General features: G+C 33.0%; 1 protein-coding gene and 1 non-coding gene across 33 annotated transcripts in view; both read right to left on the bottom strand.

The window, feature by feature from the left end:
• The window catches only part of ROBO2 (roundabout guidance receptor 2), a 1676226-nt gene that overhangs the window by 716368 nt on the left and 936783 nt on the right, over nt 1-23075 (bottom strand). The gene's annotated exons all lie outside the window — the stretch shown is intronic.
• Nucleotides 2780-2886, bottom strand: LOC146397815 (U6 spliceosomal RNA). The gene has a single exon (XR_014825350.1). It is a non-coding gene; the product is annotated as a U6 spliceosomal RNA (small nuclear RNA).

Raw genomic sequence — 23075 nt, forward strand, 5'->3', positions numbered from 1 at the left:
AATCACCCCCTCTTTCTCACCCTTTACATGCTTAAAGAACAAATGTGGGAGGTTCTTTCTAAATGATTTGGACTGAGCCAGTTTTACTACTGTTGCCAAGATGGTGCCTAAAGTTTATAGGTGCCTAAAGCTTATAATAATCTTAATAAAGATTATTTTTTTCCTCTTTGTGTTCTCGAAGCACTGGATTAGTAGAACAGCGGATTTTGAACTACCTGAGTGCTGGACTATGTTTCATTCTACTTTATATTTCCCAGTTTCCATCATGGTACCTTGCACATTACTCTTTCTGTGGTAGTTCAATAATTTGTTCTGACTCTGTTTTATTTGCATTTCTATCTATTCATAGAAAAGTTTTTTTGGATGTTATTTCACTTTGCTTTATGGAAAACCATGATATTTTATGATTCTTCTAATATATACATACTCAACATCTCAACACATTTTATGACACACTTTTTGGAATTACCCCAGCTCACATAATTCCGGAAAGTCAGATGTGATTCTATCTTCTTTTAGAAATATAGCAGCAATATGACAATCTTATGATTGATTTGTGGCTTATTTTTGTTTACTGTAGTATCTCAAGTGCCAAGAATTGTGCTTGGCATATAAAAAAGCATTCAGTGATTTTTAAAATGATCCTTATAAATATTTGAGGTTGTACATAACAAAATTCATACTCATAATGGATACTTATCATGTACTCGTTTTCCCATTTATTTTTCATAACTAAACTAAAGTCATCAGAGGAATTCTAGATAGATCAAACACATGTATAACTGTAATATGTCCTATATCACAGACCATGGAAAGCATATATTCAAGTGATGACATCAATCAATTTATTATGGATCAATTTGCAGCCAAGTGTTCTCCTAAACCTGTCTAATGTCTTGGCAAGATACTTGAAAGGACTCACTAAAAATTTATTAGCATGGCTTGAAATAGTTTTTTTTTTTTTTTCCATTCTCTGGTTTAACAAAGAGAATACTGTTTGCCCTCTGAACATATAGATTTTATAGTTTAACGTAGTAATGAATATGCTTGCCAAGAATCACAGTTTTTAATGAGCCTTTATTAAAACCATTGCTGTGTTTTAGCTTTCATTTTATGTACTGCATATTTATTTAAGACTTATTCTATTTAAATTTGTCTAACTCTTTCAAAATCACAGCTTAAGTACTGGTTTGGAAACAAATTTTGTATCAATTCGATCTTCTTTTCAATAAACCTAGTAGTTTCAATTAATTAACTGATGCTGATTTTGAATGTATGCAATGTGTTAGCTTTTCAAACAGAATTCGCATTAGTGTTAAAGAATATGTTGCTTTAATATGTAATGCTTTTAAGTAAGATACAGCCTGAAGTATTTCAGACACTGAGTCAAATTTCAAAAGTATTAGCTTAATGCAATAGCCATAGCACCCAATGAACAACTTTGTAAGTTACTATATGTTTTGAATTTAAGGATTACTGGTTTATAGATGAAACCAGAATAAAATTTTAAACTGAGACCAGGAAAAGGTAACCTTTAAACTCCAATTCTGTACACAAGGAATGCTAATTTTCTCTATTGTCCAAAAGTGTCAAAAAGTTAACCCAATTTTCTTTCTTAATGAAATCTGATATAAATGATGACAGCATATGTATTAATATTTCTCTAAACAGTTTCTTTTTGAGATTGTCTTATGAAAGAGCTAAAATAAATGAATTTTGATTCCTTCAAGTGCCATTTTTTAAAAAGTATGTTACCATTTCTTTCTTTTTAAACTTTGTTGGAGAATAACTAATATACAATACATCACACACATTTAACGTGTATATCTTGAAAAGTCTGGAGATATATATATATCATCGTTACAATCAAGATACTAAACATACCACTATTTACAAAAATTTCTTCATGTTCTTGGGAGTGTGTGTGTGTGTGTATGTGTGTGTGTGCTTTGTGGTCAGAACACAAATGTGAGATCAATGTGTTAGTATATTTTAATGTGCACAATACCATAGTTTTAACTAAAGGTACCATGTTTTACAGCCAAGATATGGGAACTACTCAAATTCCATCAACAGATGAATGGATAATGTGAATAAATATGTAATAGAATGTATATAATGAGATATATATATGGAATATTATATCCTTAAAAAGGAGAAAATTCTTCCATAAGTGTCAACATGGATGAAACTGGAGAACACTATGCTATATGAAATTTTATACACTAATAGATGATCAGAGCAAAAGATTTCAATATCGAGTTTTTGGTGAATCAATTATTAAGGCAAAAACCATTAAAAATTTCTTCCTTGCAATTAAATATACAGTGATAGAATGCATAAACATAAGCTTTGAATTATTTACAAATCATAATCTCATTTTTTGTTTATCATATGAGCTCTACAAGTTAAAGGAAATATCAGAGTACGCATGCAAAAGCCGTTATATAAATTTACTTTTAAAATTAAATTCAGAGTAATATGGAATTGATTTATATGAAGATATAAATGTTTTTAGAAAAAAATTTCCATGAGAATCAATAGCTGATATGAACTAAAACTTACATTTTGAAGCAATTTATAAAAATTGATCCCAATATTGTCAGTCTATAAAATATTCTTAGTTTCAGTCATACATCAGAATGATACTTGTAAATTAAAATTACTAAAACTGTTTTCTATCAAACATTGGCCTGGAGTAACTGACATCATTTTATCTATCTATTTATTTATTTATTTTTTAAAGAAAATGTGGTACATTTACAATGGAATATTACTCAAAAATATGGAACGCTTCACGAATTTGCGTGTCATCCTTGCGCAGGGGCCATGCTAATCTTCTCTGTATCGTTCCAATTTTAGTATATGTGCTGCCGAAGCGAGCACCTGACATCATTTTAACAATGTTGGTTGAAAATAAAATTGTTTAAAGTATAAATTTTGATGACAATAAATTCATAAAAAATTAGCCAGAAATAACTTGTGATCAATTAAGTTATTAACCATCACTGTATCTTTTAAAAATACGACACCCAAATTTTTTTTTTTGCAGTTTCTAAGTTATTACTCATGTGTTATCCTACCATGTTTTATAAGTAATAAAATATTTTAAAGAAATTGCTTCATATCTTGGTACTTTTAACTGTAGTTTTTTTCCCCTGCTTTTTGAACAAGGATCTTCATGTTCTCATTTTGCAATGGGCTCTACAAATTATGTAACCATCTTTGATAACAGTCTTGTAGATCCAATTTTCTTAATTAAAATAAACAGGTAAGTGGGAAGTTTACATTTCTATTCATTTTAATAGAAATGATAACATAGTTCTCCAGTGCTTTGGTTCTTCTTGATTTCTTTCCTAACTTTCTTCCTACCTGCTCATATTTTCCAAATCAGTAAGGACCAGTTTTTTTTTAGAGTAAAACCCTGGATTTAGATCTAAGCCATGATTTTCTAGATCATTAGATATTTTCCCCTTTGGTGACTATCAGGAGCCGGATTTTTAAAACAACGTTTTTTTCCTTCAATGGGAAGATCTCGCCAGCCATCGTTTGCCATATTTGACACAGCTGGTGAATGAGCAAAAGACACAAATTGTTACAGAAACCCAAAACAAACTACGCTCTTGTTTCAGCACCACCTGGGGCTTCTTAATATATGAAGCAGGAAAAGGAAATATGCAAATGTTGGTATTCATTTGCATAGAGCTGATTCCACTGAATAGTTTTCTTGAGTTTCCTAATGTTTTCACGATTTCCTCAGCATATACTTATCAATCATTTTTCTTGTCAGTAAGAACATTTTTTTTTTTTTTTTTTGGTACCCATGTTAAGTGTTGCCTGAAGGTACTGCAATTTCTAAATCCACTCAAGGTAAGAATTTCCTTGGAAAAGTCTATAATTCTTGACAGAAAAGAAATCACCATTACTGAAAAAGCAAATAGCAATGATGCCAGTTCATAAAAAGCAACAGACTACCAGGCTTCATTCTTTACTTTAATGGGACTCTTGATTACCATACACAGAACATAAAAATGAAGCAGAAACATTACAGCACTAATGCCAAGCTGCAGCGTTCTTTCCCCTGGGTATGGATACCCCCCTGTTCATTGATCCTAACCTCCCTTAGCCAGTCATTATTGATGAATGTCTCAAAGAGACACTAAAATTTAAAGATCCCTTGTCAAGCTAAGGCATATCTAATTTTCCAGTCAATATGGTGTCTTCATGTGAGGATGATCCAACAAAAAACTAAAAAATTAAGTCAGAATCTATCTCTTCCTCAAATGGACCAGTATTTTCATTATTATAAGCCTCTGCAAATTGAAAAAGAGACTATAGTGCCTCATAATGTGTGGTAGGCAAGACCTCTTGTTCTCACACTCCTGTGTGAACTTGAAGAATTCCTTTGGAGTTTTTTTCATTCTCCTTTTGAATAATCTTTAGAAAGAAATGTTATAGTACTAGATTATTTGTTCTTTTTAAATTTAATTTCAAATGTCCATATAAAAGCCACTCTGGCTACTACCTCATGTGTATTTTTAAAAATATAATCAGACTCACCAAAAAATTGTATTTAATGTCTGAAAATGCATATCTATAAAGCCTCCATTGTTTCAATTTTCTAACAATTTTATTTTCTTTTTAGATTTATTCATTTTAGATTTATATTATCATACTAAGTAAAGTAAGTCAGAAAGACAAATACCATATGCAATCGCTTATATGTGGAATCTAAAAAATGACACAAAAGAACCTGTCTATGAAACAGAAACAGACTCAAAGATATAGAGAACAAACTTATGGTTTCCATGGGGAGATGGTTGGGGGAAGGATGGAATGGGAGGTTGGGTCTAGCAGATATAAGCTATTATACATGAAGGAGATAATCAACAAGATCTTACTGTAGAGCATGGAGAAATATATTTGATGTCTTATGATAAAGCATAGTGGAAATGAATATATTAAAAAAGAGTTTAGATATGTATAAATAAATCACTTTGCTGTACAGCAGAAATTAACACATTGTAAATCAACTATACTTCAATTAAAATATAAAAGAAAAAGAAAAAAAATAACCAAAATCTACATTGAACTCATAGTAAAGAATGAAGCTAAAAAAAAAACCTATAATGATGCATCACTTCACAGCAGTCAGAATGACCATCATTAAAAAGTCTACAAAGAAAAATACTGCAGAGGGTGTGGAGAAAAGTGCTCTCCTACACTGTTGGTGGGAATGTAAGTTGGTACAGCCACATGGAGAACAGTATGGAGGCTCCGTAAAAAGATAAAAATAGAACTACCATATGATCCCTCAATCCCACTCCTGAGCATCTATCCAGGGAAAACCATAATTCAAAAAGAATTATTTTTGAATAATTTTGAATCCCAATGTTCACTGCAGTACTACTGAAAATGGTCAGGACATAAAAGCAACCTAAATGTCCATCAACAGCAAAATGGATAAAGAAGATATAGTATATATATATATATATATATATATATATATATATATGTATACACACACACACACAATGGAATATTACTCAGTCAGAAAAAATGAATAATTCCATTTACAGCAACATAGATGGACCTAGAGATTATCATACTAAGTGAAGTAAGTTAGAGAAAGAAAAATATATGATATCACTTATATGTGGAATCAAAAAAATCATACAAATGAATCTATTTACAAAGTAGAAATAGACTCCCATACTTAGAAAACAAACTAATAGTTACTTAAAGGGAAGGAGGAAGTGGGGGGAGGAAAAAATTAAGAGTTTTGTGTTGCGAGACATGTTTTTATAATATTTTCTTAGCCTCTTTGCTGAAAACTCCATCTTGTCCTTCCTTGCTTTGTCCCGTTTTCCTGCTTGAGAAACAGTCACGGTGATGGTAAATGACTTAAGCTTAAGAACAAAGACCTAAAGGCATGGGTTATTCGCGGGGTCAGCTGAATGAGGACATAATACATTGGTCTAGGCGCACCGGACCTGTGCAGATTGGCATGCCATTTGTACAAGCATGATATGTCCTCTAAAGAATAAGAGAAAGAGGAACCTCATGACCAAGTGGTTTATGAGTGGTTGTTAACCGAATATGCATTAGAAAAGAGAACCAAGGTGCAAACCTAGGCACACAGGGTTGCCACAAATAGGCATGCCCTTTGCCGAAGCACAGTGAGGATTCTCTGAAATGCTATACATAGATAGCTAACTCAAATGCTAATGATTCTTAAATGCCTAAAGTTTAGAGTAAAAAGTTTAACCATTTACCAGCTAAGTGACTTTTAAAATAATAAAAAAAACTATATCCTGCACCTACAACCCCCTTTTCTCTTGATGTAATCCTCAAGAGCACAATAAAAGCAGTGTGGTTTCTTGAGGCAAGGCTCTTGGTCCCTGAGACCTTGAGTCCCCCGGTTCCCACTTTTACTTAAGATAAATGTCTCTGTCTGTGTCTTGTTTTATGTTAACTTTTTTTTTCCTTAATCTCCATAGCACCTGTTCTTCAGCCCCATCCTGCTGAGCTGGTCTTGGCAGTTTGGGATTAACATTTCACACTACTATATATAAACAAGGTAATCAACAAGGACCTACCATATTGTACAAGAAACTCTACTCAATATTCTGTAATAACCTATATGGGAAAAGAATCTGAAAAAGAATGAATATGTGTATATGTATAATTGAATCACTTCACTTTTACCTAAAACCAAAACAACATTGTAAATCAACTATATTCCAATATAAAATAAAAACTGAAAAAAAGTGGTATCTAATGGAGCATTACTCAGGCATGAAAAAGAGTGAAATTCTGCCATTTTCAACAATGTAAATGAACCTAGAGAATAATGTTGCTTAATGAAATAAGTCAGAGAACAACAAATATTGTGTGATCTCACTTACATGCGGAATTTAAAAAAATAACAAAAATTAATGTATATGCAACACAGAAGCAGACAATATAGAAACAAACTAGAGCTCACCAAAGTGAAGAAGAAAACGGGAAGAGGAAAGACAGGGTTATTGGATTAAGAGATACAAACTACTATGTATGAAATAGATAAGCAAAAAGGACCTATCATATAACAGAGGGCATTACAGCCATTATCTCGTAGTAACTTTCGGAGTTCCCGTTGTGGCACAGTGGTTAATGAATCTGACTAGGAACCATGAGGTTTCAGGTTTGATCCCTGGCCTTGCTCAGTGGGTTGGGGATCTGGCATTGCTGTGAGCTGTGGTGTAGGTCACAGACGCGGCTGGGATCCTGCATTGCTGTGGCTCTGGCATAGGCTGGTGGCTACAGCTCCAATTAGACCCCTAGTCTGGGAACTTCCATATGCGTGGGAACAGCCCTAGAAAAGGCAAAAAGACCAAAAATAAAATAAAGAAACCAAAAACTTTTAATGGAGAATAATCTATAAAAATACTGAACCTCTATGCTGTACACCTGAAAACAATGATATTATCTACCAACTATACTTCAATTAAAAAAATCCCTGAGTTCTACACTTTAAGTGGGTGAATTTATGGCATGTATATTTTATATCAATAAGGTTATTATAAACAAGTATTCACACAGAAAATATACATACATAATGTAGATGGAAACATGTTCCTAATTGATGTTAAATAACAGACTCAAATAATTTCTTACTTAAGTTAGCACCAGTGAGTAATTGATAGCTATGCCCTTAGAATGCCTTGCATGCTTTCATGAGTAGGGAGAGCCTGACTCCCTCCATAATGATGATCTTCCACACAGGTAAAATGACCAGAGAAATGTGTCTTTACGATGTCTCCCACCATATAAAATACTCATTCATACATCAGCTCAGGCAGTTTCATGGGGAGAGGTCTATTTTAAAAGAGGGTCAAGGTTTCAGATTATAGAGCTGGAAGGTTCAACACACTTTGCCTTTTCCTTTGTCCTCCCATCCTATTAATTCAAAAAATTTCACTAGGAGTGGCAGTAATTAGACCTGCTCTGGACACCACCAAGGTTTTCTATCAAATTTCTTTCCTGTTTATGTTTGAGTTACTCAGAAGTTATCTGTGTGCCTTTTGGACATATAGGACCTATTTTTTTTTAAACTCTCTCTGTACAAAGAATGTAATCTTAGCTGCCTGGGTTCTGGATTATGTCATTACATTTCTCTGTTTCGATTGAGAAATCTCAGAGTAAAGAGTGAAAGTAGTAATTCTTCGTAACAGTCCATTCCACCCGATTCAGTACAAATCTCCACTTTTTGTTTAAATGTCTTCATTGCCTAAGGTTGAATATATACTGCCTAATTAGCTTTAGTTCAGTTAAACAGAAGTTTTATCTATAAATTATTCTATTATGAAATGATTATGGGGTTGTTTCTGATGTGATAATTTTCCCTACTTTTTGAAGTTCTATCAGGGTTATTAGTTGGAGAATTACTGATTGGAAATAGAGCAATTAGCTGTTATTGGTTGAAAATTACAAGAAGTTTTAGGAAGTTAATTGGCTACTCATTATTGTGTGCTGATAAAATGAACAGGTTTGTAAATTATTTTATCTACCAAATGGAATTTAAGCTTTCTAAACAGCTTATGATCCTTGACAGATATTCTTGGTCAATTTGTGTTGTCCCTGTAATTTTTATTATTTCAAAAAATTATGAGAAAGAGAGTTACTACTTCAGAAAAGAAATAAATATATTTTTCTTATTTTTGTATCATTTCTGACTATTAGCCCTATTGTATCACTAAAACTAAAAGCCTTTTAGTTGTGATTTGGAGATAGAAGCTGTTATATCATGAATAGTCTAATAATTTAACAAATTTGGGTAGTATCTAACTTGGTTATTTCTCATCACAGAGAAGAAGGCAAATGCAGAGAAATATCGCTCAAGTCACAAAGCTCATGACTTAATCAGCATAAGAAACTTGAGTCTTATATCTAGTGTTGAATATCTTATCCACTAGGCTTACCATTTGGTTTTTGGTTTCAAAATCTGAAAATTTCATGGCAATTTTTATCTGTGCTTGAAAAATCTTCTTAGAGATTAATCAGAAGAGTATTAGGTTCTTTATGATCTTTTTTGAAAACATAAAGAATCTCTCTGATATACATTGTATATTTTGTTGGTCAAAATATTTTCTATTTGAATAATTCACTAAAAATTCATTAATGATTTTGGAGAATGAAAAAAAAATACCTTTCAAGTTTGGAAACAGTAATGGCATATATTTTGAGGATCTGGGAGAATTGCATTATCTCCCAGAGTTGCATTATTTAACTAAAGCATATTTTTGTAGTTATAGACACTGCTGACAAACTTGACTGAATTTTAATTTTACAGTTTCATATTACAAACTGAATTTTAAAATTTACCTTTATATTTAACAACAGCTTCCCTCATCTAGGCTATTCTTGTAGTTTTGATTTTTTTTCCCTCACTTAATCATCATTAGGTTCTCCTACCTCAATTCTAATCAATTTCTTCTTCCTTGAATAGATTCAACTCGATTTACTTGTTTTTGGTTTAAATTTGAAATGCACTGCCATGATTTCCTTATGATTTTAAGGGAGTAAAATATGTATTCAGGATCATTTTTTTAGTTACCTTGCAAATACAAAGCAGCAAAGGATTTTATAGAGACTAAAATACATAATTATGAGGTAGAAAGAAAAGGTTACACCAGATCAATAAGGTTTATATCAGGAATAAATATTATCTACTTTTGACAGTCATTTCTGTTACCTCAGAAAGGACCTAGTCATGTGCTGCAACTGCGTTTTTGATCTTAAAAATGAAATCATCAACAAATGCTACATTTTAAAATTTCTTAACATAAGTTTCTTCTTCGTTTCCAAACTAATTTCTCTCACTTTTGTATCTCAGAAGTGCAGATGACATTGTAGAAACTTCCTAAATTCCAGCCAACACCTAACATTACTAAAATAATGTATTTTTCTCTGAATCATTTAGGGGACAATTTTGTGGAGAGTATTTAAGTGAACTACTCAAAGTACTATGTAGCCATGAAAAAAAAGCTGTTGCCCAAGGATCTCTTTATGAAATAAACACCTGATAATTGTTTTTTCTTAAGAGGAAATACCATGAAAAATGTTTTAATGATCAATACTCTGCAATATATATTCATTTATCATAAACATTAAATAATGTGTATGGTCACAATGTGTACGGTCACAATGTGTGTGATTTTTAGAAGCTGCCACTTTCATCGTCTGTTCAAATCAAAACTTCCCTGCTTTCTCATCATTTCCTAAGTGTATACAAAAAAAAGATGAATTTAAATAGCTTTATGTTTCTTAAAATTCAAAGAGCTCACCTACAGGTTGTTGAGATTTTTTTCAGTTTCTTTACACTTCATGGATTTTTGTAGCAGCTACTGAGCTACTAAATGCAACATATTTTAGCACAGTGACTGACTATATGATTAAACCCCTCAAGTAGGGCACTGAAACAGTGTTTCTCTGAGAAGACTGATGAGTATGTACAATGAGGAAAGTTTATAACAACCACTCTGATCCACTCATATATATTTCACTACTAATAACAGCAGTTTTGTATCAATAAACATGATATCATATTGATTTTAGGTCTTCACAAAAATAGTAGGAAGAAAGAAAAGCTTAGATAAGTTAAGACAGTTGCTTAACTTTATGTAGCTCTTGAGGGACCCTCTTATTTTCTGACTTTAAGTCCATGGTTCCTTTTCTCAGAGCATACTGTCTCCTAAGTAAATTATATGACAATAAGAGGAAAATATGAAACTAGATTTTTCCCCCTTCCTTCAATCTTTACTTCTGTTATCCTGGAAAAACCAAAAGAGAGTTTTATGTGAAGTGAAATTTGCCTTAAATTTGACCTTAATAATCTAGAATTATAAAGATACAATTTTGAATAAGAATACTAAAGTGTTGAAAGGATTCCAATAGATGCTAGGTTACAATGTTAATTTAAAGAATAATCCACTAAGGAGTTCCTATTGTGGTTCAGCAGGTTAAGAAACCAGTATACCAGCATAGTGTCGTAAGGATGTGGGTTTGATACCTGGCCTTGCTCAGTGGGTTAAAGAGTTGGTGTTGTTGCAAGTTGTGGCATAGGTTGCAGATGGTTCTCAGATCCAGCATTGCTGTAGCTGTGGTGTAGGCTGGCTGCTGCAGCTCCATTTCAACCCCTAGCCCAGGTGTAGCAGTAAAAAGAAAAAGAAAAAAAATCTACCAAGAAAAATTCAATAGAAGAGATATTGCAATGAGACCAAATTTAGCTGAAGTCAGATTCCATTGATATTTATAATTTCATTTTCATTGTCCTAGCATATTATTGTCACTGTGTGTGTATTTTAATAAGTGAAACTCTTTTTTTTTTTTTGTCACACCCGTGGCACATGGAAGTTCCTGAGCCAGGGATTGAATCTGAACCACAACTATGACCTACACCACAGCTGTGGCAAAACCAGGAACCCATTGCCCCACAGTGGGAACTCCAATAAAAGAAAATCTTTCTGGATTCACTTCTATTTGTTTAAAGAAAACTACACAGGGGTGATAGCTCAAAAGATTTGGGGGTAATGTAGCCCATTATTGTTCCAAATTAAAAATTAAACCAGTAAAAAAAAAATTGAAGATTAATAAGACTGCAGATAATTTTAGCCTTATCAAACAGAAGGAATAAATCAATTATCTTGATATTATGCACCCAAGTTATTCATTTGAATATTGACTACTTTGGAAGGTATATTCCCCTCAACTTTCTTAGAAAACAGGTTTCTCATAAACAAGTGTATATGAAACAGGAAGAGTAGAATGACTAACTCTCCTAAGGAGAAAATTATGCTTTTCACTTTCGTTTGTGCTTTATCTAGTCTTCTTTTCCCAAAATTAACCTTTCACCTCTAGTAGTGACATCTTAGTACCTCTTGAGAAGTAGGTACTCATAAAAGGATTATCTAAGTAAACTGCTTTAAGCAGAGTTTTGGATGTAAATACCACAAGAAGGAAGACAGGATGAGGCTGTGTTGACAAATCTGATATGACTGTGGGTTTGAGAATAATTCTATTTGAACATTTAGTCAAACCAGTCACCTACTGTTTTCCTAAAAGACAGTGTCAGACCAGTGACTCATATATCTGAATCTAGGTTGAGAATGCTGCTTTACAGGTGGACTGCAGTTTAGTAAAGAATTAAAAATGGAAAAATACCTGGGTATTTGGGTGGCAAAGTTGATGGTACATATTAATTTTCAATGTTGATTTTTTTCTCATATATACCCAAATTTGTCCAAAGGACATAAAGGAATTAATGTTATAAAGAAACGTTTATAGATGTAAACATTAAATATACAAAATACATTTATAAACATTTACATATGTATTTATATATATAAACTTTCAGAATTGACAATTTATCTATGGCTTTTGATTTACTTGAAACACGCACATAGTAGATGTTCTAAATATTATTAGATTATTAAATGAATGTTTGAGAAATCAAGAATTTTTATTTTGTCCCTATTATGTATCCAGGGTGGAAGACTGCATCTCTTACCTTGTAACTTGGTTATATATAACTGCTATTGGTTACAAACTGAGAGATTGAAAGAGAGAGAGGAGAAACAAAAGATGAGTAAAGTAAAAATGTACAGAAATTCGGAGTTCCTGTTGTGGCTCAGCAGTTACAACTGAGGATGTGGGTTCAATCCCTGGCCTCCATCAGTGGGTTAAGGATCCGGCATTGCTGTGAGCTGTGGTGTAGGTCGCAGATTGGTTCTGATCTGGTGTTCCTGTGGCTGTGGTGTAGGCCAGCAGCTACAACTCCAATTTGACCCCTATACTGGGAATTTCTCTATGCCACAAGGGCAGCCATAAAAAGCAAAAATTAGAAAAAGCACAGAAATTCAAACTCATTATACAGTGACAATCTGAAATGTTTGCTCTACCGAGGGAAACTCTATTATCTTCATGTAGGAAAGGCATAAAATAAACTTAAACACTAGCATTTTTCATAAAAAACTAAATTACTCTTCAGTCTAATGGGATCTTCAGCAAATAGATTTACAAATTCAGAATGAATCATTTAATACACTTGTCAAATTAGGAGATATCAATAAAGAGATGGAGAGGATATAGTAAAATCTATAGCATAGTGGAGAAAATGGATGAACATTTAAATCATTTTATTAGAGGATGTGTAGAAACATGATTAAGAAAACAGACTGGAGCTCAGACCACGAAGGTTCTAACTCCAACAGGGCCATTTACTCTCTGCCCAAGCAAATATGTTATTTAACTTCTCTGTGCCATAGTTTCATTCCCTATAAACTGGGTAACAATGACAGTACCTATGGTGTAGGGTTATTTTGAGGAACAAATATATTAGTAATTTATGTATATATTTTAAAAGCATGTATTCAAAAATACAATGATCAATTTAAAAAACAATAATAATTTATATTATTACCAGATTAATTCAATGAATTAAACTGATAACTAATTTTAACACTGGGTATACAGTGTCTGTGCAGCTAAATAACCTAATGAATTAAGAGGCTCTTTTGAAATCTCTATTTCCTTAAGAATGTTATTTGTTAAAATTATATTTAGTGAAATATATGTAGATATGCCCAATATCTACACATATTGAATTAAATTATGTATAGGTAATATGATCTATCTTATACATGATTATAAAACATACATAAATATTTAAATCAAATTATATAATTTTATGCAAATACATTACTAAAGGTAAATGTTTATTTCCGGTATTAAGATTTTATTCCTCACAAGAAAAATCTTCCAAGGCAAAAAATGAGTTATTCATGTTAGTTTTTGACAGGAGAATTGCTAGTAGGTCTTATAACAGCTCTTTATAATTATCTGTGAACTACGATAATAAACAAGCCACCATTATGCATGTTTTTAAAATCTCATATAATCTCATCACATACTCACTTTGAATTTAAAAAAGCAGTTCATTTTCTGCCTGACTGCTGTTAACAAATACCAGCCATGGAGAGGAGAAAAAAAAATGATGGTTTTTATTGGTAGCTATCAATCTTTCTTTATACTTGTCTTCAAAACTATGACTTGATGGGAAAAATAAAACTATTAAGAGTTGAAAAATTGAGTTAACGCCAGGATCTAAATTTGGGAGATGTGGGTATCAGGATTTTACTGCATTGATGTTGACAGATATCTTCATGAGAGCCTAAGGACAACATTCTGGATTTCCTGAGTTCATAAATGAAGGCTGAATAAAGATTCTAAACAAGAAGCCTGTAGAACATCCATAGCAATTCATGTTTAGAATTTTAAAAAATGATTCCCAAAGTATATTTGGAGTTTTTACATATGAATCATATTTTTTCAGCAATGGTAGTATGGTGATAAAAAGGCTAGCAATTTTTAATTAGGAAATCCTCAACAAGAGTCAGCAGTGAAAAGGCACTGAAATAGAAGTCTGGAAATATGGGTTTGGGTCATGCTTCCTCTACCAGCGGTTTGTGACCCTTCTGTGCTTTTGGAATAAGCTAGGATTTTACTTTTTGGACTAGTGAGAATTGATACTACTCCTTTCAAGATAATCTGAGATTTGAAAATGTAAAAGTTAAAAATGCATATTATATACGTGTATAACAGAATCACTTTTAATGCAACATTGTAACTCACAAAGATAAGAGTGAGAACATGCATGCTATTTAAGTATCAGATTATTAAACCCTCTTTACACTAATTTTACCTGGACAAATTTCTACTCCTATCTTTCATATGCCTCCAATACATTGCTATCTTCCCTTTCTCTTCTCATTACCTTCGCTTTATTCTAACCATAGTATTTTCCTTTTCCAACATGTAGGGCCTGTGATGGACCAACTAAAGAGCAAAGAGGAAAATCATAGAAAATCCCAACTCTGCTGTCCTACACAGTGACTGGGACACAACACTGGTCTCCTCACTATACTTATCTCACCCAAATCCCTGCATAGAATTTCCAGAATAACCTAAAGGTAAGTGAAACCCTGGAAGTTGGTGTTTCTTTTAGTGATATTTAGGTTAAAAAAAGAAACTCTCAAAGAATGCACTTAGAAGAAAATGTAAAGAGGTATAAAGGATACCACTATCAGAGTCAGTCATGGGCAAGAGAAACACAGGAAGACCTAACAGTTGGTGGCAGAAGAAATTCAGTCACAAATTCACACCGAGCAAAGATAATGTTCTGGGGATAATAAGTGTGAAATTTTCTCTGCCCTTAAAGGCTTATATTTGTGGGGTAAATGCAGGGAGAAGAACAGGCATATAAAAGATTCAGGACCAAACTAGGGTGCATCCTTAGACTAAAAAAACTACAGGAACCAGTTCTTATACACTAGACCCTCTGAGCTAAGGGAAGGAAAATTGTCAAGCTCACTTCCCAGCTGGCACAGGCAGTGAGAAAAGAGTGGAATTGTCCAGTTCCATGACTAAAAACATATGAGGTTGGTACCTCAACTTAGGAAAAAAAAAAGAAACAGTCTTTTACTGAATCACCTCTTTTGATAGATTTTAAGTCTAACATCTAATTAGGAAGGTAAGACATCTCAATTATATCAGTTCAGTAGGTTTTTGTCTGCTTGCCTATAAAATTAATTGCTATATTTATAAATATTACTATGAGAAAAATTCATTGAAACAAATTTGAAGAACTTCTTTTTCCATAATGCACACATTTTGTTGTAGTATTTATTATGATGAATAAATCCTATAATCCCATTATTGAGTCATGAATTTACCAGAAATATGCATATATCTTTAATGATATAATAAAGTTTTTTTTCAGAAATTCATTTAAATGTTAATCTTTAAAAAATCTTAAAATATAATTTAAAAAGTACATGATTCTTCTCCATATAAATTATCCTGTGCTTTGGGGAGAATGATGAATTTATGGGTATTCTTAGGTATTGTGGTGGGATGGAATAGGGAAGAAGAAGTTTAGTGTTGAGCCAAACAAAGTAGAAAAAAGAAAAAAGTTTACTAAAAACTTACAAATGGTCAAATGTATGCATATATTATTATTATTATTATTTGCTTCTTAGGGCCATACCACAGCATATGGAGGTTCCCAGGCTAGGGGTCGAATTGGAGCTACAGCTGCCAGCCTACACCACAGCCACAGCAACTCGGGATCTGAGCTGCATCTGTGACCTACACCACAGCTCACGGCAATGCCAGATCCTGAAGCCACTGAGTGAGGCTAAGGATCAAACCTGCAACCTCATGGTTCCTAGTCAGATTCATTTCTGCTGTGACACGACAGGAAATCCTGTGTGCATATATATATAAATTACATATGTGAACATATTAAATAAATTAAATGTTAAATAATAATGGTCTTATGTGACAAACCCACAGCTAATATCGTTCTCAACAATAAAAAGCTGAAATCATTTCTGCTAAGATCAGAAACAAGACAAGGATGTCCACTCCTACCACTATTTTTCAACATAATTTTGGAAGTCCTATCCATGACAATCAGAGAAGAAAAAGAACAAAATGAATCCAAATTGAAAAGGAAAGAAATGAATCCAAATTGGAAAAGAAATAAAAAATCTTTTTGCAGAAGACATGATACTATACATAGAATATCTTAAAGATGCCACCAGAAAACTATTAGAGCTCATCAATGAATTTGGTAAACTTGCAGAACACAAAATACACAGAAAATGACTGCATTTTATATACTAACAATGAAAGATGAGAAAGAGAAATTAAGGAAGCCATCCCATTTACCATTACATAAAAGAGAATAAGATACCTAAGAATAAACCTACCTGGAGAGACAAAATACTTGTACTCTGAAAACCATAAGACTGATGAAATAAACTGAAGATAACATAAATATGTGGAAAGATATACCATGATTCTGGGTTGGAAGAATCAATATTGTCAAAATGACTATACCACCCAAGGCAATTTACAGGTTCAGTGCAATCCCTATCAAATTACCATTGCCATTCTTCACAGAATCAGAACAAAATATTTTAAACTTTGTATGAAAACACGAAAGACCCCAAATATCAAAAGAAATCTTAAAAAAGAAAAATGGAACTGGAGGATTCAGGCTCCCTAACTTCAGAGTATGCTACAAAACTATAGCCAGCAAAACAGCATGGTACTTGCTCAAAAAACAGAAATGTACATCAGTGGAACAGGATAGAAAGCCTAGAAAGAGACCTAAGTACCTATGGTCGACTAATCTGTGATAAAGGAGGCAAGAATATGCAATGGAGGAAAGATAGTCTCTTCAATAAGTGGTTCTGGGAAAACTGCACAGCTACATATAAAAGAATGATAGAACATTCTATAACACCATACACAAAAATAAACTTAAGATGGATTAATGTCCTAAATGTAAGACTGATCCTATAAAACTCCCAGAAGAAAACACAGGCATAACACACTTTGCCATGAGTCACAGCAATATCTTTTTGGTTCCAACTCCTAGAGAAATGAAAACAAAAACAAAAATTTAAAAAATGGGGCCTAAACTTAAAAGCTTTTGTACAGCAAAGGAAGCAATAACAAAAATGAAAAGACAACCCACAGAATGGAAGAAAATCTTTGCAAACAGAGTGACTGATAAGGGATTAATTTCCAAAATATACAAACATCTCATGTAGCTTTATATCAAAAAACCACATGACTCAATCAAAAAATGGGCAGAAGATCTAAACAGACATCTATCCAAAGAAGACATATGGCAAAAACAAAACAAAACAAAAACAAAAACAAAAACATAAAAAGATGCTCAACATTGTTAATTATCAGAGAAATGCAAATGAGAAATACAATGAGGTATCACCTCATACAAGTCAGAGGGGCCATCATCAAAAAGTGCATAAACAATAAATGCTGGAGAGGGTGTGGGGAAAAGGGAATCCTTCTACACTGTTGGTGGGAATGTAAATTGGTACGGCCACTATGGAGAACAGTAAGAAGGTTCCTTAAAAAACTAAAAAGGAATGGATATATGTATATGTCTAACTGGTTTACTTTCCTGTACACCTGAAACTAATACAATGTTGTAAGTCAATTATACTCCAATAAAACAAAACAACAAAAAAAATGTACATGTGGTTGAATGTACGCATTTATATAAATTACATATGTGGACATATTTCTTAAGATATTGAATTGTATTTAAATATTTAAAACAGTAATATTTCTCAAGCACCTGGGTAAAAGAATAATTAACAAACATCTTCTTAGGGCTCAAAATTGTTTCTGTTACTTAGAATGCATCTGGAATAAATATTGATTTCAGAAGATATCATCTCCTATATCATATTTAATTTTAGAAGATTAATTCATTATTTCTTTAAAAGATATATATTGAGTGCCTACTGTGAGCCAGGGATTTAAAATGAAACAAAATATTTCAAAATCTTAGCCCTTGTGAAGCTTATATTCTAGTGCCAGAGGAAGAACATTAATAAAAATAAAAAGGTACATATATAGTATGTTACTTGGGGATACATACATATATATATATAAATAAACTAGACACTTCAAAGAAGATACTGGGAGTGTTGCAATTTAATACAGGGTGAAAATGGCAAAATACATATTAACCCTCATTCTTGGGACTGGTATCATTATGTTGTTGCTCCTGGGCAAGTTGAATTAGCTCAAGATCTCATCGTAGTGAGACGTTCCCCTCAAATATACCCTTTTTAATGTTTGGATTCTGTTTTAGTCAATATTTGATTTATTCCTAAGCAATAATTTGGCTTACAGTATTCAGCCTAAACATCACAAGACTGTGAATGTATTTTTTTTCTTTCATTCTATTTTCTTTTAAGAGTAACTGTGAGCATAGCTGATGTAAAACACCAGATGGAAAGGAAACAGTTCAACAGCATCTTTTCTTCATCTGCATTGCCATGGCACTCAGTTTCTCATTGCACATAGGAACTTGAGAATTCCAAGCCTCAGATGTGGCCACACGTATCCTCTGCTGACAACTACAGATTTCCCTTCAAATGAACCACAGGAATGTTTATTTCTTAATAATTAACAGCAGCTTCTCTTGTAATGTGATGTTTTGCTTTTCATATAGGCTAGCATCACTGGTCCCAAATTTTAGCCATAGCTGGAAGGCTACTTTCTCTATGGGAGCTTTAAAATCACCATATTAAGTTAATTATTTCTAATTCTTGTCAAGAGCTATGGAAAAAACAATCTTCCAGAGCTTTGAGAAAATATGACCATCTAGGTTCTATTCATATTGATGATGGTTTTAGTGATTTGGTCCAACTTTCTTTTCTTGCACATTGTCATATTATGACACCACCCTAAGTGATATATCTTCTAATGAACCATGATAGAAAGGTCTTCTACAACCATTCTAAGCTTAGGGTAAAATTTAAAATTAGTCAAACAAACTTTGGGAAAAGAGTTCACTTTCATTCTATGATAGAGTCATGCTATCTGCCATTAGTATTGTTCTAGAGGAATAAACACTTGCTTATGCTTCAAAAATATTTACCAATGGGTACAAATATATATACTCATGATTATAATTTTTAATCATTAATATTTATCTAATTCTAACTAGTTTTTTTATGTGACTATGCAATAACAAGGTGTGAAATTATCTCCACTCCAGAGAAAGGAAGAGAATGCAAGCCTGATGAAGGCAGGGGGTTTTATATAAGAAGTTCACCTCTAACAGTATACCACACCCAAAATGTGTTCAATAATGTTTGGTGAATAAAGTCCTATCCTGTCCATGTCAAATAAATCTATCTAGACATAAAGGTCATATCCTTGTAAATTAAAGGATCATCCTTTCTATGGAAAGAAAATGGCTATCAAAGAAACTAATTTATTTTTATTTTTATTTATTTATTTATTTTTTTGTCTTTTTGCCATTTCTAGGGCTGGTCCCACAGCATATGGAGGTTTCCAGGCTAGGGGTCTAACCGGAGCTGTAGCCACCAGCCCACGCCAGAGCCACAGCAATGCCAGATCCTAGCTGTGTCTTTGACCTGCACCACAGCTCACGGCAACGCTGGATCCTTAACCCACTGAGCAAGGGCAGGGATCAAACCTGCCACCTCATGGTTCCTAGTCGGATTCGTTAACCACTGCGCCATGACGGGAACTCCAGAAACTAATTTAAAAAGCACACTTTTAAACTGTTAATGCTAGATAGCAAAAACTTCATGAAATGTTTGTGAAATAAAGTATAAGTCCAAGAGAATTTAATTTTCAGATCTTAAGCAGGAAGCATTTAAATCTAAATACATATTTTACATTAGTTATTATTCGATGGTATTTTCTTCATTTATCTAATAAGTATCGCTACATATACAAACTCACATGCTTTTGGGATAGGAACCAGATTAGGTTTCTGCTTTTTTCAAGTACCCTAATTTTTTGTAAAAATAACAATTGAGAAAAAAATTGTAACAGACTTACATGCCAGAGCAAGAGTTCTATAAAAACATTTCCCTCCCACTTTGAAAAAAAATCTGCTTTTATTTATAGTGGTACAATAGATTGGCTATAAAAAAGAGATTTTTCTCTTGAGGGAAGCAGAGGAACGGCTGTGTACATTCTGCATCTGGCACTGGTGATTTTCGGAAACATATGGAATGGGTGTCCAATTACCCTTCTTCCATGTCTTAGTGTTATCACACGATCCATTCTTCTCTCCTGACAGACATGTGGAAGACAGGGCCGTATTCCTGAATGTACACAGTTCCTGGCTTGGAATCCATCCTCCCTCTGCATAACTGGAATTTAATGAATGCCAGCTAGAAATACTGTGTTTTTCCTTTCTGTATTGTATATATTAGAGTATGTATTTCTAAGAAATATTTATATTACTAAAGACCTCGAGATGACTCCAAATATACAGAGAAATTTAAGTTGATGTAATAATGATTCTTTCTACCATACATATTGCTGGAGCAAAATGTGCTGTTCTCAAACATAGGGATAATAACGGAATTGATTAAGTAAATTTCTCTCCTGAAACCTAATTTTGGGTTCAGGAGATGGTCTGTTGATGCACACATATATATTTACTATAAACATAAATTGGGAGTTGTTAATATTCGTTAGTAAAAATAATAAAATATGAGTACCAGATATAGTATCTTAGCACGTAAGCCATTATTTCATAATGTTATCGAGAACATAGCAATTCATATATATATATGTGTGTGTGTATATATAATGCATTCAACTTTATGTGCATTAAATTTCTACTATGTATTACATATAAAGCACCTTAAGTATAGGTACTTTACAATTATAGTTTAATAATTATTTATGAACTTTTTGAGTCAGATCAATAAGTAATGTTCATTTACTTCATTTTTCAAGATGACTTATGTGATTTAATTATGTTTAAAATGTACTAGAAGTATATAGGCAGTTCAAATCATTAAAAAAACACTTAAGTTATGGCCTTTATATAATAAGACATACATATGATAGTCATATGTTTATTTTACAGAAATCTTTTATTCTGTATTCATGAGACACAATAACTTAAACTTAATAATAAATAAAGTACATCAAAGACCCAGCAATATGTAATACGTTATGTTAATTCCATGGAAGAAATGAACCAACCCTCATGTCCTCTTTGAGAGACAATGTAGGTATTTCTACTCAGACCCTTTAGTGATATGAAAGCTGTCATACCATCGGACCCTGCCAATGTGAAAATCTATCTCAAAAACTCAGGTGCAATAACTACGAAGGTACAAAAGCTATACTGAAAATTTTTATAAAAGGTGAGTTATTTACAAGAAGTTTTTATTATTATTTATCATCAATCGTTTATTAACTGCAGATATAGGACAACATGGTGTCAACATGATGTCAGTTGGATTCCTCCATTGGACATCCAGCAGAGGAGAGGGTGTCCATGTTACTTATTTAACTTATTCAACAATGTATAAACTCCATATTTCAAATTCAACTTTTTTTTTTTTTTTTTTTTTTTTTTTTGTCTTTTTGCCTTTTCTAGGGCCGTTTCCGCAGCATATGGAGGTTCCCAGGCTAGGGGTCTAATCAGAGGCGTAGCCACCGGCCTACACCAGAGCCACAGCAACGCGGGATCCGAGCCGGGTCTACAACCTACACCACAGCTCAGGGCAACACTGGATCCTTAACCCACTGAGCAAGGGCAGGGATCGAACCCACAACCTCATGGTTTCTAGTTGGATTCGTTAACCACTGCGCCACAACGGGAACTCCTCAAATTCAACTCTTAAAAATTAAAAAAAAAAATGGGGTTACTCGATCCTTGAAAAATTAACTAGATAACTAGATAATTAACTAGATAACTAGATAACTAGGACATGCATTCATAAATGGAAAGATACACACTGATAGTGTCAAGTTGACCTTTAGCACTCTCTAATTCTAACTGGTATTTTTATTCTCTTGGCACTAATCTCTTCAAAAATCAACTCATGTAGGTTGGTTTACTGTGTCTGCACTTTATATGGACATCTGCAACTATAACAGGGCATGGTTTTTCTATGTGCTTGGTATTGATGTCAGTATCATACCCTCTGTTTCGCTTTTTTAAGAAGATGAGCCTCCTGTGCCTTAGACATTTGCATGGATAAACATTTCAGACCTCTTACAAATCATCGAAAAATGTACTGGGATGTTCCAAAGTTTTGCAAAATTGCTGAAACTCTCTTTAATGTAAGTTAAAGCCAGCATTTTTGTGAAGGCAGCTGTTTCCTGATGTTGTTATGCAGTTACACAAGAATATAATTAGCATTTGTAATGTGTATCTAAATTTCAATCCTATTCCAACTACTGATAGATCCATCATAAATATGAAGTAAAAATGAAAATTGCTTTGCATATGGTTTATGTATCATATGCAAACTAGGTACTCAGATTTCGGACACTTAGTCCATCGTATTTTTAGACCCCAACTATACCTCAAAGATCTGAAAGAATTCCAGGGGTAGAATGCTTAGTTTTCACTTATAGTAGGGACAGCTGTCCACACTGTAGATTAAGTACTAAGTGTAATTTACCTGCCTTCTTCA

Source organism: Sus scrofa, chromosome 13 (assembly GCF_054392235.1).
Source record: "Sus scrofa isolate SSC_HxYL_T2T_F1_AM1 chromosome 13, Sscrofa_HxYL_maternal_Yorkshire_Landrace_v2.0, whole genome shotgun sequence".
Taxonomy (NCBI): Eukaryota; Metazoa; Chordata; class Mammalia; order Artiodactyla; family Suidae; genus Sus; species Sus scrofa.